Raw genomic sequence first — 15,427 nt, 5'->3', positions numbered from 1 at the left:
TGAGCTTTGAATGCTGTCGAGAGGAGGAAGTAATATGTATTTATGTTGCTGTTGCGATTTGATGTTGACTGGCCCAATGTTTTATAGCAGGGATTGTGAGGAATGTCAATGTGTGCAACTTTACTAATCGTCAGTATTTGCAGTATTTGAGATTCAATAGCACTATTGTAGCCAGTGTAGGACTTTAGCCAGGGACAAGGGCAAAAACGCCACAAGAAAACTCAGAATGCCCCTAAACACCATGATCTACGGGCAAAAATTGGCCCAAAGATTTTCGATCATTTTCTTTTCACTCAATTCATTTAATTTCCATCTCTAACACACACAGGAGAAGACGAAGATGAACACACAAACAGTGCTGTTGTTCTCACTACGCTTTCGCAATGCAGTAATTGCCATTTTGTAAAGTGTGTGTGCCCCTTAAGTTTACATCAGTGCCTATGACATCATCAGTGATGTCATAAGATGATTTTGCTCTTATGACATCAGAATGCCTCCTATGACATAATCAGTGGGACAAAAATTGAAACAAACAAACAGAGATTGCCCTAAACCCCTTTTTGGCCAGCGCACGCAGGGCCCAGGCCCTATAACAGGGTTTTTCTTCGTTTCAAACTCAAGCTCTCACTCTAGTGCCATCTCTTCTTCAATTGGAAGAATATAATTTTTTACTCCAAAAATGACCTTTTTTATATAAGCAACCACCTACCGACAGGTGGCGTGGTAACCTTGGGACTGAGGCGGCCACCCACATCCCTTTCCCCGTGACAACGTCACGTCCGCCCAGATCCCAAGACGTCACTCCTCGTTCTTCCAGCTCATCTGCGCAACGACGCAGCAAGGCTGGGTAGTGAGAGCTCTCGTTCTCACAAATTTGGTCAGCAAGAAGGGGGTGGCGACAGCCGACAGACCCGGGCAAGACCGCAGACAAGACGGCAGTAGTGCATGACTGACTATTCTCTGGTTGCAGCTCCCCTTAACAGCCTCCTCAAGCAGAAGTTAAAGCGGCAGCGATCCAGTGGTGCCCCAAGTACCAGCATACAGTATGTTTGAGGAGCTCAGGCACCAATGCTGACTTTAACCTGCCGTTCCTGTTGCACACGAATGCCAGGTTGGGTGCAGTGCTGTCACGTACAAAGGGGGATGACAGGGAGCGGAAATGGATTTTCTTCTGCTGCCGACTGCGCCTCTTGAGTTCCTGTTGCACCACATTGAATCGGGGCTGCCCCCAGAGGTTAGAGAAAAAAAATATGTTTTTTTGTTTAACCGAAGGGTTTCCATATTGCAGTGTAACCAACTGTTATTCTCTGGACAAAATTCATTTCTGTTTAACTAAGAGCAGAGATGCCCTGTTGTGTCAAGAAGGCCAGATCAGATTTATACGACTCATTATTCTGCGTTATTGTGGTGTTTGAGAGGTGGCTTGTTGCTATTCAGGTTAACTGCACAGTTAACTGTTTAGAATGACTCACATTTAGCAGTTAATCACGGATCATTTGCTGTAGCTTTGTAAATGTGTTGTGTTCGTTTCCATCACATGGTACTGTATAGTACGGCTCATCTCAACTCAGCTTTATTCGTCTCGACCTGAAGTAGTGTCTGCTTCCACCGCAAGTAGTACTCACTCAATACCTGAAGTAGTGTCTGCTTCCACCGCAAGTAGTACTCACTCAATACCTGAAGTAGTGTCTGCTTCCACCGCAAGTAGTACTCACTCAATACCTGAAGTAGTGTCTGCTTCCACCGCAAGTAGTACTCACTCAATACCTGAAGTAGTGTCTGCTTCCACCGCAAGTAGTACTCACTCAATACCTGAAGTAGTGTCTGCTTCCACCTCAAGTAGTACTCACTCAATACCTGAAGTAGTGTCTGCTTCCACCTCAAGTAGTACTCACTCAATACCTGAAGTAGTGTCTGCTTCCACCGCAAGTAGTACTCACTCAATACCTGAAGTAGTGTCTGCTTCCACCGCAAGTAGTACTCACTCAATACCTGAAGTAGTGTCTGCTTCCACCGCAAGTAGTACTCACTCAATACCTGAAGTAGTGTCTGCTTCCACCGCAAGTAGTACTCACTCAATACCTGAAGTAGTGTCTGCTTCCACCGCAAGTAGTACTCACTCAATACCTGAAGTAGTGTCTGCTTCCACCGCAAGTAGTACTCACTCAATACCTGAAGTAGTGTCTGCTTCCACCGCAAGTAGTACTCACTCAATACCTGAAGTAGTGTCTGCTTCCACCGCAAGTAGTACTCACTCAATACCTGAAGTAGTGTCTGCTTCCACCGCAAGTAGTACTCACTCAATACCTGAAGTAGTGTCTGCTTCCACCGCAAGTAGTACTCACTCAATACCTGAAGTAGTGTCTGCTTCCACCGCAAGTAGTACTCACTCAATCTGCCCTCCGCCCACAACTGGTCGCCATAGCGCCCTTCGCATATGTGCTCTCTGCCCTCCGTTTGTAATGTTAAAATTAAATCCCTACACGGAACTTTTAAACTGGTTAAATACTTGTACTGGTACCTCTATACCTCTATGTTCTACATGAGCAAATTAGACCATCGGCTAGGAGATTGGATATTTCTTTGTTATTATTTACATGCGTGCGTCCCACACCGCATAGCAGAGGATGGGGGGGGGGGGGGGGGGGGGGGGCTACGCTACAGGGAGAAGAGAAGCCAGCTGCCCGGCCAGTCGCCGGGAAAACCCGTGGCTCAGACTTTTCTCTCTCAAAACAATTGAAAACAACCGCCATGTTGAGGCTGAGCAAGGAGATCCATTTTATTTCACCAGAGCTGAAGGCAGCAAGACAAAAGCCTGATGGAAATAACAGGAGAGTTTGGGAAATAACGTTACACACAAGAGAAGGTAAGCGCCACTAAACAGTAAACCACTACAGTAAACATGATTCTGCCTGACCAATCAGTCGTCTGCAGTGTTTTCACGTCACGTCAACCCTAGAACGCATTGTTGCCACCCAACTCCACTCCCATCTCCAGTCTAATAACTCTACGAACCCTTTCAGTCCGGTTTCTGTCCATTTCACAGCACCGAAACTGCCCTGCTCAAAGTCATCAACGATGTACTCACCTCTGCAGACTCAGGTGCCCTCAACATCCTGATACTCCTAGATCTCAGTGCAGCCTTTGATACATGTCATTCCATCCTCCTCCAAAGGCTGCGCCAACTGGCTGTTGAGGGCACCGCACCGGACTGGCTCACCTCCTACCTCACTGACAGACAACAGTTCATCTCCCTCTCCGGTCACACCTCCACCTTCTCCTCTGCGCCAAATACCAGCGATAGAAATGGGCCATAATTATACTGAATGTCCTTTAAATCAGTGCAGGGTGGATTGTGCAGTGAATGAAGAGTGACACCTGCTGGCCAAGGCATGTCAGGACAACAGCAAGAAAAGTTTGTGCTTCATTCTTTGGGCTCTATTCTCCCACAGGCCATCGGCGCTATTACGGGCCTTAACCGCAAAAAAACGTGCCTTGCGCCTGTTTCGGCAAGATAGCAATAGGCTTTAGGCTGCCAAATGCGCTTTAGGCCGAATGGGCGTGGCGCAGTCCCAAAGTGGGCGTGTCGGCGCTAAATACCAGCCTAGTGATATCTTGGGACCTGGCCTACATTTAGCGCTTTGCGCTTTTGAAAAGCAGGCCTATTCTGCGCCTTCACTGCTTCTTCTCTGTCACCCTTCTCTCTCTCTCTCTCTGAGTTCCCAGCATGCATTAAGTTTCTTCATTTCGCTACTAAATAGCCACCAAATGAGCCAAAATAGATATAAAAGGTAGTTCTAAATTAATGTGTAATGGTAACACAGCCTGCCATTGTCAACATTTCAATATTGGACCAAATAAAACATCGAAATGAAAACACCACCCTATGTGAAACATATATGTCCTCCTGGGCCTATATATACCCCTTGTCGAGTTAACGTGATTTAGAGAAGTAACAGCGGAACGCGCTTCGGAACGCGCTTCTAATGGCATCTGCTATACTGTGATGTCCCTCCAATAACTTGGCCCTATTTCACATTTAGTTTTACAATAAAAACACATTTATGCAATGACTTGACATAATGTAGGGTATATTTATGTGCATCATCCTTCCTGCAGCAGGCGAGAGAAAATGATATCTTTCTGGACAAACTTTCACCAATCTAATAGGCTATATTTTTCTAGCTGATGCATAGAACATTATTTTCACTTTGATCTTGCTATAGTGTAGCGTATTTACATGCTTGCAGTAGGCTATTTAAACTGCAGTTAGATTGGTTTGAGAAGCATCATAATATGGAATAATAGCCGATATATGGAGACAGACGGGATGAAGGGAGGGGGGGGGGGATCAGAGGCTTGGGTTTCGTCTGGTTTTGCGGGACCAGTGGAATTGGAGCTAAAAAGGCAAGCGTGCCATTCGTTTATTGCACTTATCCAATGAGCATGACGGTGCATAATTTTACGCCTAAAAGGCGTGGTTGTAATGCTTTGGGCTGCATCTAGCGCCAGCACGACGATATCAAGTGCGCCTGTCCACGCCCACTGCTTTGATCTGCGCCTGCCGCTCGGCCTAGAAACTGCGCCGATGCAACGATAGGGGCCTTTGAGTCTAGTTAGTAAACTGTTCAGTGTTACTAACAATGTTATTCATTTTTCTGTAACAATCCAAGGAATAATCTGATGTTTTCTTAATAAGAATCAGTTTTGCTATACCCTCAAATAACTTTTGATATAATCTGGTAGGTCCAAGAGTTTTGATAATGGATTATGGGGTACCTTAGTTTGAATATGTCCAAATTCAATCTTGTAGTTAAAAAAAAAACATTATAGAGAACAAAGATTACCCAAATTTGACACAATCTTTTATAGAGCCCCTCTCGTGCGTGCGTGCGTGTAATATAGCAATCATTCTGTGCTTTGTGCTGTTACGCCCAGCCATCATAGCGCCCCACAGCGCCCCTGTGGTCAGAAGCACACAGAAAAACACAGAAGAAGGCACGATTGCCATCTTGGCATTTTTGAAAAAATAATAATATCACCGGCACAGAATTGGGATAAAAGAGGTACTTATCAATCAACATTGAACAGCCAAATGAGTTCAAGGGACAAAATGTCAAATTGACAAAACTTGACTTTATTCAATTCATGTTTGCAAAACTGGATTATCAAAAACCATAAAAAACAGCCATTGTAAATGGGAATTCTACTGAAATAGCCTATACTGTATGTATATATGTATATATATATATATATATATATTACGGTATATATATATGACAAGACACACATATGAAACACACAATGAATCAAACAGAAATAATTTAAACCCACTTCAGAATCTCAGAGAGAACCTAATGCTGCATTCAAGTCCCATGATCCTTATAGAAAACACAGTTCACCTCAGGTGGTAAATCCAGAGGCCTGTGACCAAGTCTTTGAATATGTCTTTTCAAGTCTTCAGGTACAAGTCTCAAGCCCAGTCTCAAGTCTAAATGTAGATTACCAAGTCCAAGTCAAGTCCATCATGTGATTAATGTCAGGTCTCTAGTCTAAATCTAAAACAGTCAAGTCAGAACAAATTAAGATTCCAGTATCAGTTTAAGATCTTAAAGAAAACGAAATATCTAGGACTTTTCATTGCAATATTGTTTTAAATAGGATACAAAGTTGGTAAGAGCATCATGAGTTTGATTTCTTTTAACTCATTCCCCGCCATTGAGGACACTGAGGTCACGACCTCGGTATTTTCAACAACACATTTTTTTTTATAGAAAAATAGCCCCGGCCCCCAGATCTACATGTATTCATCTAATGTGACAGTTGATCAGAAATGCAACAATTTGCTTCCTCTCTGTGTGCTATAGAAGGAAGAGAGATAACTCACAACATTCAGATTTTGCATTGAGGCTATAGATTGGTAACCTGACGCTGCCAGATGGACGGTATAGCTCCACATAGGTTTCACTAAACCAGTCGATCTGGGAATGAAGTCACCAGACCCGCTGACGGAGGCGGGCACTTTGTCCAAGCTACTTGGCAGGTGATTGGATGACCCATCTGTCTATCACCGCTGGTGGGTGTTAACTTCAACCAATCAGATCGCCGAAGGTGCCTGTGTGGATGATCTCTGTGGTATTCATTGATTGAGTCCTCGCGGTCGTAAAGTCACCTTCGAAGCATTTAGTTAGATTATAACGAACTAGTTGTGTGGCTTAGCCTTCCCAAATGTTGAGGGTCGTTTTTTAGAATTTAATACATAGAATTGGGAACGTTACATTCAATTTCATTCAGACTGCCTGTCACTTCCGCGGCGGCAGCCATGTTGAGAGTGAAAAGAACTACAAAGACCATGTACCCACTACTTGCCCAGACGAGCCAGAGCCCGCCTACGGCCGCCGCTGATTCGTCGAGCCGGCATGGCTCGACCAATCATCTTAACTGCCTGTGCGGGTCCAGACCGTCACGGAGAACCAAATGAAATGTGAGTTCATGTGACGGGCGGTTTACCAGGCTAATAGATTGGGGCCCTAGGACCTAGTTACTCTCAATGAAATTAAAGGCATTGTAAAGTCAATGGAATCTGAATATTTTGTATTTGTTTCAGTTTGCAAATGATTGTAACAATGATAGTATAATAGATTATTTTGCAAACAAGTATAGCCGCTCCCGCCAACTTCCTCCCACCCCTCACCCCATTCCCCCCACCCCTTCACAAGACAAAAAAGAAAAAGTCTACACCTACATTATGTCTATTACACACATACCTGGATGCACATACATACATGCATACCTGCATACTCACTATACATACCCACATGCACATGTGTACATACATACAGAGAAAAATAAATAATAATAATATAAAAACAATTTAAGAAAAAGAAAAGAAAAAGAAAAAAGGTGTGCATTTCAGACTAGTAGACAAATATGATCAAACGGACTATAAAGACTTAATCCTTCACCGCCTCCTCTTGTTGCAGTATATTATCAATAGGGCTGGGTCGGTTTGAAAATTTTAAAACCGGTTCGATATTGCTGTCTAAACCGGATCGAACCGGTATACCGATTTTTTTTGTAATTAAAAAAAAAAAAAAAAAAAAAAAAAAAAAAAAAAAAATTTCAAGCAGGGCTCCCGAGTGTGGCCCATAACTGTCTGTAGTGCAACTTCAGTCCACCTGATAGCGATAATACACCTCTAAGCTGGTATTGTCAACCAGCAATGATACTGAATAAAAAGAAGCAGGACACCTGTGTAACAAACACACCCTGTATTTATTTCTCATAACTATTCAGCTCAACTTTTCTTCTAAACATCAAAATAATAAATGAAATAAGACTTCTGCCTATAGTGCAACTTGAGAAAAAGGCTAATAAAAACACAAGCAGTGCAATCAGAATGGATTGGCTTACAGCTGAGCTGCCTTATAAACTTCAAAACTCAAATTCACACAATATAGGGCCTAGGCATGGGTCGGTTTGAACATTTTGAAACCGGTTCGATATTCCCCAAAAAAACGTATCAAAGCGGCTGCAGTTGGTGGCGATAATGCACCTCTAAGCTGGTATGCTGCCAACCAGCACGAACACTGAATACAAATAAGCAGAACCTTTTAACTGTAACAACACACTGTTTTTATTTCTCATAACTATTCAGCTTAACTTTTCTTCAAACATCAACATAATAAACAAAATAAGACTTTTGCCTACTAGTGCAACTTGAGAAGAGGCTAATACGAACAATAGTGCAATCAGAATGGACTGGCAAAAAAAAAAAAAAAAAAAAATTAAATTTTTTTTTTTTTTTTTTTTTTTTAGGTTTTTTCGGTTTGCACGTGATCAAACCGGTTTGGGCTCGTATACCGAACCGAACCGGTAAAACCGGAAATCGACCCATGCCTAATTATCAACAGACCTATTGTTCTCTAGAAAATAAATAAAGGTCTCCAGACAACTTCAAAAACATTTTTTTTGCATCTTACAGTGTTACAAGTTAACCTTTCCATTGACATACATGAGGACATATCTCGAAGCCACATAGCGATTTGTGACCCATGCATCTTTTTCCAGCCTCGAGCTATGATTCTTTTTGCTTGTAGGACACTCATACTTATGAACGTACGCTCTTCCTTTTGCAAGACGGGAGTGTGAGGATACAAGCCCAAAATAAAAAGTTTAGGATCAAGAGGCAACTTTTTTGATCAAATTTGATCCAACATAAAAATTACTTCTTTCCAAAATGCCTTTACTTTCTCACATTCCCAAACACAGTGAAACAATGTTCCCCTTAAATCCCTGCATTTAAAACAAGTGTCAGGGATGTTATCATTGAATCTATGCAGTTTAACCAGAGTTATGTATGTACGCATTAGCCATTTATATTGAATTAATTTTAAGCTTGTATAAATGTATAAAGTCTGATTTTGCATGCTTCACTCCAGTCCTTCAAAGATATGTCCCCATCTATGTCGTCCCTCCATGCATTCAGTTTTGACTCTGATGATTCCTGAGTTGTAAACAGGAAATTATCATCGTACAAATATGAAATCAAATGTTTAAGATGACAATTTCCTATCATTGCTACTTCCAAAGAAGAAAGGGTCGGCATGGCTAATGAGTGGGATTGCGAGGAGGAGATAAAAAAGTGTCTAATTTGAAAATATTTATGAAAGTGTTTTTTTGTTATATCATATTTAGCTGACAGTTCTTCAAAAGCCATAAGTTCCCCATCTTTGTACATATCTTGTATTTTTCTCACTCCCTTTTCCGCCCAAGCCTGCATCAGATGTTCCTGATAAAAATTTTGCATTGCCCCAAATAGACTAAAACAAGACAGGGAAGAGGTGACACCCATATATTTACCAATATCATACCATAGATTGAATATCATACCATACATTGAATATCATACCATACATTGAATATCATACCATACATTGAATATCATACCATACATTGAATATCATACCATACATTGAATATCATACCATACATTGAATATCATACCATACATTGAATATCATACCATACATTGATCATATTCAAAACAATAGGATTAAATGTTTTCCTTTTCAGAAATTTGAGATCTGCTGAGTGTATATACAAGTGCAACGGTAGTTTTGGACTGACAGAACAAGATTCCATTGAATCTGACTATTAACCATTGTAAATGTTTTAATTGATCATTTGATTGTATTCTCCCCTGCACTCAAAAGCATGACTCAATTTCCCCTCGGGGATCAATATTGATTCTAAATGATTTCATGGCAGTCGCTCACTGCTGACTGCTGATCTAATCAAGTGGTTCTCAACCTGGGGTCCAGGGACCACCTGGGGTCCTTGATGGGATTCCAGGGGGTCCACAGAAAATCGATGAATTGTTAAACGTCACCATTATTTAATCTACAAGACATTAACACCATAAGGGAATGTAGAATAATGACTGGTCTGATCATAGGTTCTCCGTTATCGCTCTACCTACAGGATAGACAATCTTGGAATTCTGGACAAAATCACTATAAAATATATTCTCATTTTATGAATTTGGATCTGACTAAATCTGCATCACATTACATAGAAGCTATTGAAATAAAATAGGAATTTTCCCTAAAAATATTAATATAAAATACAAGGAGCACTCATATCGACACATTAGAGCTACGTTACGTCAACAGCTACAGAGAATAAATGAGCCGTTATGTTACATTACCTGGAAGGTTATCCACGGAAGATTATGGTAACAATGTTACACACAACAAAATTCCATTACTTTTTTTTTACTAATTGCATGACTTTTCCAGTCCTAGAAAATTTGATTTTGAAATTCCATGACTTTTCCAGGTATTCCATGGCTGTGGGAACCCTGTGAGTTTCACTGGTCGACACAGGTGGACCTCCAGCTCCTGCCACCATGTGGCCGACCTACAACAATCTGCATCTGCATGAAGAGAGGAGAGAAGAAGAGTGAAGGGAGGAGAGAAGATATAACATAATTCAACTGATAAGGGGGGTTGGGGGGGATCAGGGGGACCAGGACACTAGGACTAGGGTTTACAATGTCACGTCATCACTTTGAGCAGCTGTGCTCTTATCAAGCATCACTTTTATGGATTCATTCGTATGCTGAACTAGTAGTTAAGCTGTGCTGCTGGCGAAGCGATCACAGTACGCATATGCAAAGTGTGAATTATGATGAGAAAGGACGCAATTACCAATTTTGTGGGATGTAACGGAAAAGTAATACGAGTATGTAATGAATTACTTTTGGCATGGAGTAATAAGTAAAGTAAAAAAAAAAGTAATAAGTAAAGTAATAATAACGAGTAACGACTAATATATTACTTTTTTAAAGTAAATCCCAACATTGTTTCTATGAAGTAGCTCTGTTATGAGTGAACCCTGCTAGGCTGCTGTTCCTGCCAGTCTGCCTGCTGCCAGGCAGCAGCAGTGACAGACACATGAGCGTGTCCGCACTAGGGATGTCAACGGTTACAACATTTTCTAAACGTGTACACAGGACCTTCTGGCAGCGTGTAAGCGGTTAACCGGATGTTTTTTTTTTTTACCGGATAAAGTTATCATCTGCAGCTTACACAGGCAGCAGATTGTTGAGTATGCGCCACGTCAGTGGGACTGGCCCTTTAAGAGTGTTACGACAGTGCTGTAAGTGGGGGTGTCAGCCTGAACGTGGGGGTGTTAGCCTGAACGTGGGGGTGTCAGCCTGAACGTGGGGGTGTTAGCCTGAACGTGGGGGTGTCAGCCTGAACGTGGGGGTGTTAGCCTGAACGTGGGGGTGTTAGCCTGAACGTGGGGGTGTTAGCCTGAACGTGGGGGTGTCAGCCTGAACGTGGGGGTGTTAGCCTGAACGTGGGGGTGTCAGCCTGAACGTGGGGGTGTCAGCCTGAACGTGGGGGTGTCAGCCTGAACGTGGGGGTGTCAGCCTGAACGTGGGGGTGTTAGCCTGAACGTGGGGGTGTTAGCCTGAACGTGGGGGTGTTAGCCTGAACGTGGGGGTGTTAGCCTGAACGTGGGGGTGTCAGCCTGAACGTGGGGGTGTCAGCCTGAACGTGGGGGTGTCAGCCTGAACGTGGGGGTGTTAGCCTGAACGTGGGGGTGTTAGCCTGAACGTTTGACTGTTGTCATCAGAGTTGAGCCTGCTAGAGACGTAGAGACGGCATGAGAGTTTAGACTGTACGACTCACAGCCATTGTTAATAAAACGTTAAACAGCAGGTCGTGGTCCACCTGTTCTTCAGACATAACATTGGTGATGAGGATGATGGGACTGACCTCCTCACGGCCAGGACGCAGACTGAAAATAATGTTAGCAGCGGTAGCTAGCTTGATAGCAACAGATAACACGTACTGTGATCAAAAGCACAGCACTCACCATTAAGTGTCTAGCCAATCTGCTCCCACAATTGAGACTTTCTGTCTCTGTTGTGATAGTTTCTCCATTATTAGTTGCCTGAAAACGAGCGCCCGCACCAGCGCCTTTCTGAAGCCACTGCTGAGTTTATTTTCAATCTCCTTCCTCGCTGGGATCACGGCACACCAGCGTACTGACAGGAATATGCTTAGTGGACACACGCACCGTTTATTTTTGATGAGAAATGAATGATTGCGAGTCCAGAACACAGTAAAATAATTGTCAAAACTTTATTTAAAATGACACACAAAAAAGACGTGTTACGTTATTGATTTTTCTAAACGGATATGATTTAATATCCGTGTACACGGTGACATTCCTAGCACACGCACGCACGCACGAACGCGCGCACGCACACACACACACACACACACACACACACACACACACACACACACACACACACACACACACACACACACACACACACACACACACACACACACACACACACACACACACACACACACACACACACACACACACACACACACACACACACACACACACACACACACACACAGACAGACAGACAGACAGACAGTGTAGCAGGGTTCTCTTCCCCCGGCCAGCAGAGGGAGCTGGAGGGGGAATGGGTTTGTCCACTGCTCTATTCTACCTCCTCACTGCTCACACACCCAGCAAGGAGACCTGGGCTGCACTGGGAGAGGAGGCGTGCGCACGCACACACACACACACACACACACATACACACACACACACACACACACACACACACACACACACACACACACACACACACACACACACACACAAATAATTACAGGTTTCTACTCGTACCCACAGAGAGCGGTGCTTCCTCGCTGGTAAGCGGAAGAACGACAACAGTAATTTTGGCCCTGGCATGACAAAAACTGCTTGGAAATTGAAACAACGTAATATTTATTTCATATTTATTAAGAACACCAATAGCCCCACTCGACGGACAACAACATTGTGTTTAACGCAAGTACTGTTTTATTGTGATTGCTACATGTATGGAAAAAATAGGGCCTTTGAGAATGGAGCCTGCAGTGGAATTCCGGGGGCGTTGTGTGAGACGATGATATGAGAGACACGGAATGAGTAGTCGAATTCTGAGACTGGATGGGAGCCTGTCCAAGAAGCTAAAATACATGGTGAATAATCTAAATTAAGCAACAAACTGGAAGAGTGACGCTGCACAGTGACGGCTGCACAGTGACGGCTGCACAGTGACGGCTGCACAGTGATGCTGCACAGTGACGGCTGCACAGTGACGGCTGCACAGTGACGGCTGCACAGTGATGCTGCACAGTGACGCTGCACAGTGACGGCTGCACAGTGATGCTGCACAGTGACGGCTGCACAGTGACGGCTGCACAGTGACGCTGCACAGTGACGCTGCACAGTGACGGCTGCACAGTGACGGCTGCACAGTGACGCTGCACAGTGATGCTGCACAGTGACGGCTGCACAGTGACGCTGCACAGTGATGCTGCACAGTGACGCTGCACAGTGACGGCTGCACAGTGACGGCTGCACAGTGACGCTGCACAGTGACGCTGCACAGTGACGGCTGCACAGTGACGGCTGCACAGTGATGCTGCACAGTGACGCTGCACAGTGACGGCTGCACAGTGACGCTGCACAGTGACGCTGCACAGTGACGCTGCACAGTGACGGCTGCACGCCAAACTCATAGCAAGTTGTCATACTGTATTACCACTTGGTCTCAGGTGGGAAAAACCACCATCAAGCCAAAGCCTATTCAAATACACGCTGAAAGTCCTGGACAAAAAGCCAGCTAGGTATCACCACTGCCATATCATTTCCAAGTACAATCTATTGTCCTTTGATAACTTTGTAAATTATGCAAATATTTGTTTGATGTACAGAATTATCCATGATCTTAAGCTCCTCCTCCTCTAAAAGAGTTTGTTCCACTGTGCTCAGACAACATCAAACAAACAAGAGCCGCCACCAGAGGGCACTGTGCAGTTCAACTGAAACGCCACCAGAGGCCACTGTGCAGTTCAACTGAGACGCCACCAGAGGCAACTGTGCAGTTCAACTGAGACGCCACCAGAGGCCACTGTGCAGTTCAACTGAAACGCCACCAGAGGCAACTGTGCAGTTCAACTGAAACGCACTGAATTTGGCCGATCAGCTTTTTCCATCAGAGCTACAAACATCTGGAACTCTACTCTACTCCCAGTAGCATCAGACAAAGCCCTAACTTTACTAGTTTTAAAAACCAACTAAAATCATGGCTGAAATCCCAACAATCATCTAATCATTAACAACCAATACTTAACTCATTGAGTGCCAGCCACTTTTGGAGAACGGACGCTCCCAGTGCCAGAGTTTCAGAGCGTTTTCAGTGATTTCTCGAGGCCCACAGAATATTGTGTGATATTACTATGTAAACACCGAACACGCACAAAGAACAAGGAGACTCTCTTGTATCATCAGCAAAAAAAAGTTTATTGATACCATTTTCCGTTCTTTAGTTATGAGCCGGAGAAGATAGGTTGTTTTCAGCGTTTTCAGGCGTTTCAAATTAGAAGCTGAGTTATTCAGCCTTTTGTGAAATGAAGCATTTCAAGCACATTCACTGACTCTAGCTAATATTTTCTGATGTAGTGACATGGTGTAGTTGTGTGGCGCCCTGCGTGCCCCACCCCCCTCTCCCCCCCCTCAGCTGCAAACTCCTCCCCACACTAACACACAGCCTCACGCACCCAGCGTCTATTTTCGGAGTGCTCCGTTTTTGTGCGCCGGCTCCCAGCGCGACACGGAAAAGCCAAACCGGACTGCTGAGAATGGTTTGGCTTTTCAGTGTCGGGTGCTGCTTTTCTGGCGGCTAATCGTGTGGAGAAACTATGCAGACAGACAGACAGAGGCAGAGGGGCTCAGTTGTGGGAGCGGATTGACTGCTGTTCGCAGCCAACGTCAGCTGCAGCCAGAGCAATCTATATGGCTCTGGCTGCAGCATGAGCGGTTTCTCTTTCATCACGGGGGTTTTTCCTGCTGTTTTCCTGACCTTTCTCTAATCTGGAGAGCACTGTCGCCACCTAATGAGTCCGTAAAATAGGTTATACACCTTCAATAGCTACAATATTTGTACAGGAGATGCAGGAGGCTTTGATCCACGTCCCACCGTCAAAAAACGCATTTGACGTCGATCGACGTCATTGGCACTCTACGTCACTATTTACTTTGACGTCGATCGACGTCATTGGCACTCAATGAGTTAACAACAGTGCATCTTTTATTATTCTTATTTTGTATGTGTTGTATTTTATGCTTTTGTACTTGAATTTGATTATGTACATGCATGTGTATCAGATTTACATTGTAACTGTTTTATTGTGTTTTTGATTGTCCTTGTATCATCTAGGGACCCAGGGACTGCAGATGAAATTTAGCTTCCTAGCTAAGTCTGGGACAGTTTGTGACTATCCATTGTCCCTGTCTCAAAAAAATAAAAATAATAATAAAGTTGTCTTTGCACGCCTGCATGCCACAGTGACGCCACTGTGGCAGTAAGTGTACTATTGTATACTTTAAAAAACAAACATTATATACTTTCTGTCTCCTGTTTGGTTGTGTGAAGTCTGAACTGGCTGTTTATATACAGTCAATGGCGTCAGAAGAGAAAAAAAATACAGAGATAATATTTGTGGTCCAGATCGCCCAGCCCTACTCAAGGTCTGTGTGTGTCTACTGTGTGTGTGTGTGTGTGTGTATTGTGTGTGTGTCTGACACACTGACCACTCTTTCACTCCTTCGAAGATGCCAGCCTGCTATGTTAAGTGTGAGTGTGTGTGTGTGTGTGTGTGTGTGTGTGTGTATGTGTGTGTGTCTGCGTGTGTGTGTTTCTGCGTTTGTGCATATACAATCAATGGCGTCAGAAGAGAGAGAAAAAAATATTTCTGGTCCATATCGCCCAAATCAAGACAACAGTTACACAAATGTCAGTTACACAAACGTGGGATTACAAAATATGCCTGCCTGG

This window comes from Poromitra crassiceps, assembly GCF_964638095.1.
Source record: "Poromitra crassiceps genome assembly, chromosome: 27".
In the NCBI taxonomy this organism is placed as follows: Eukaryota; Metazoa; Chordata; class Actinopteri; order Beryciformes; family Melamphaidae; genus Poromitra; species Poromitra crassiceps.
Note: the sequence above shows the minus strand (reverse complement) of the source record.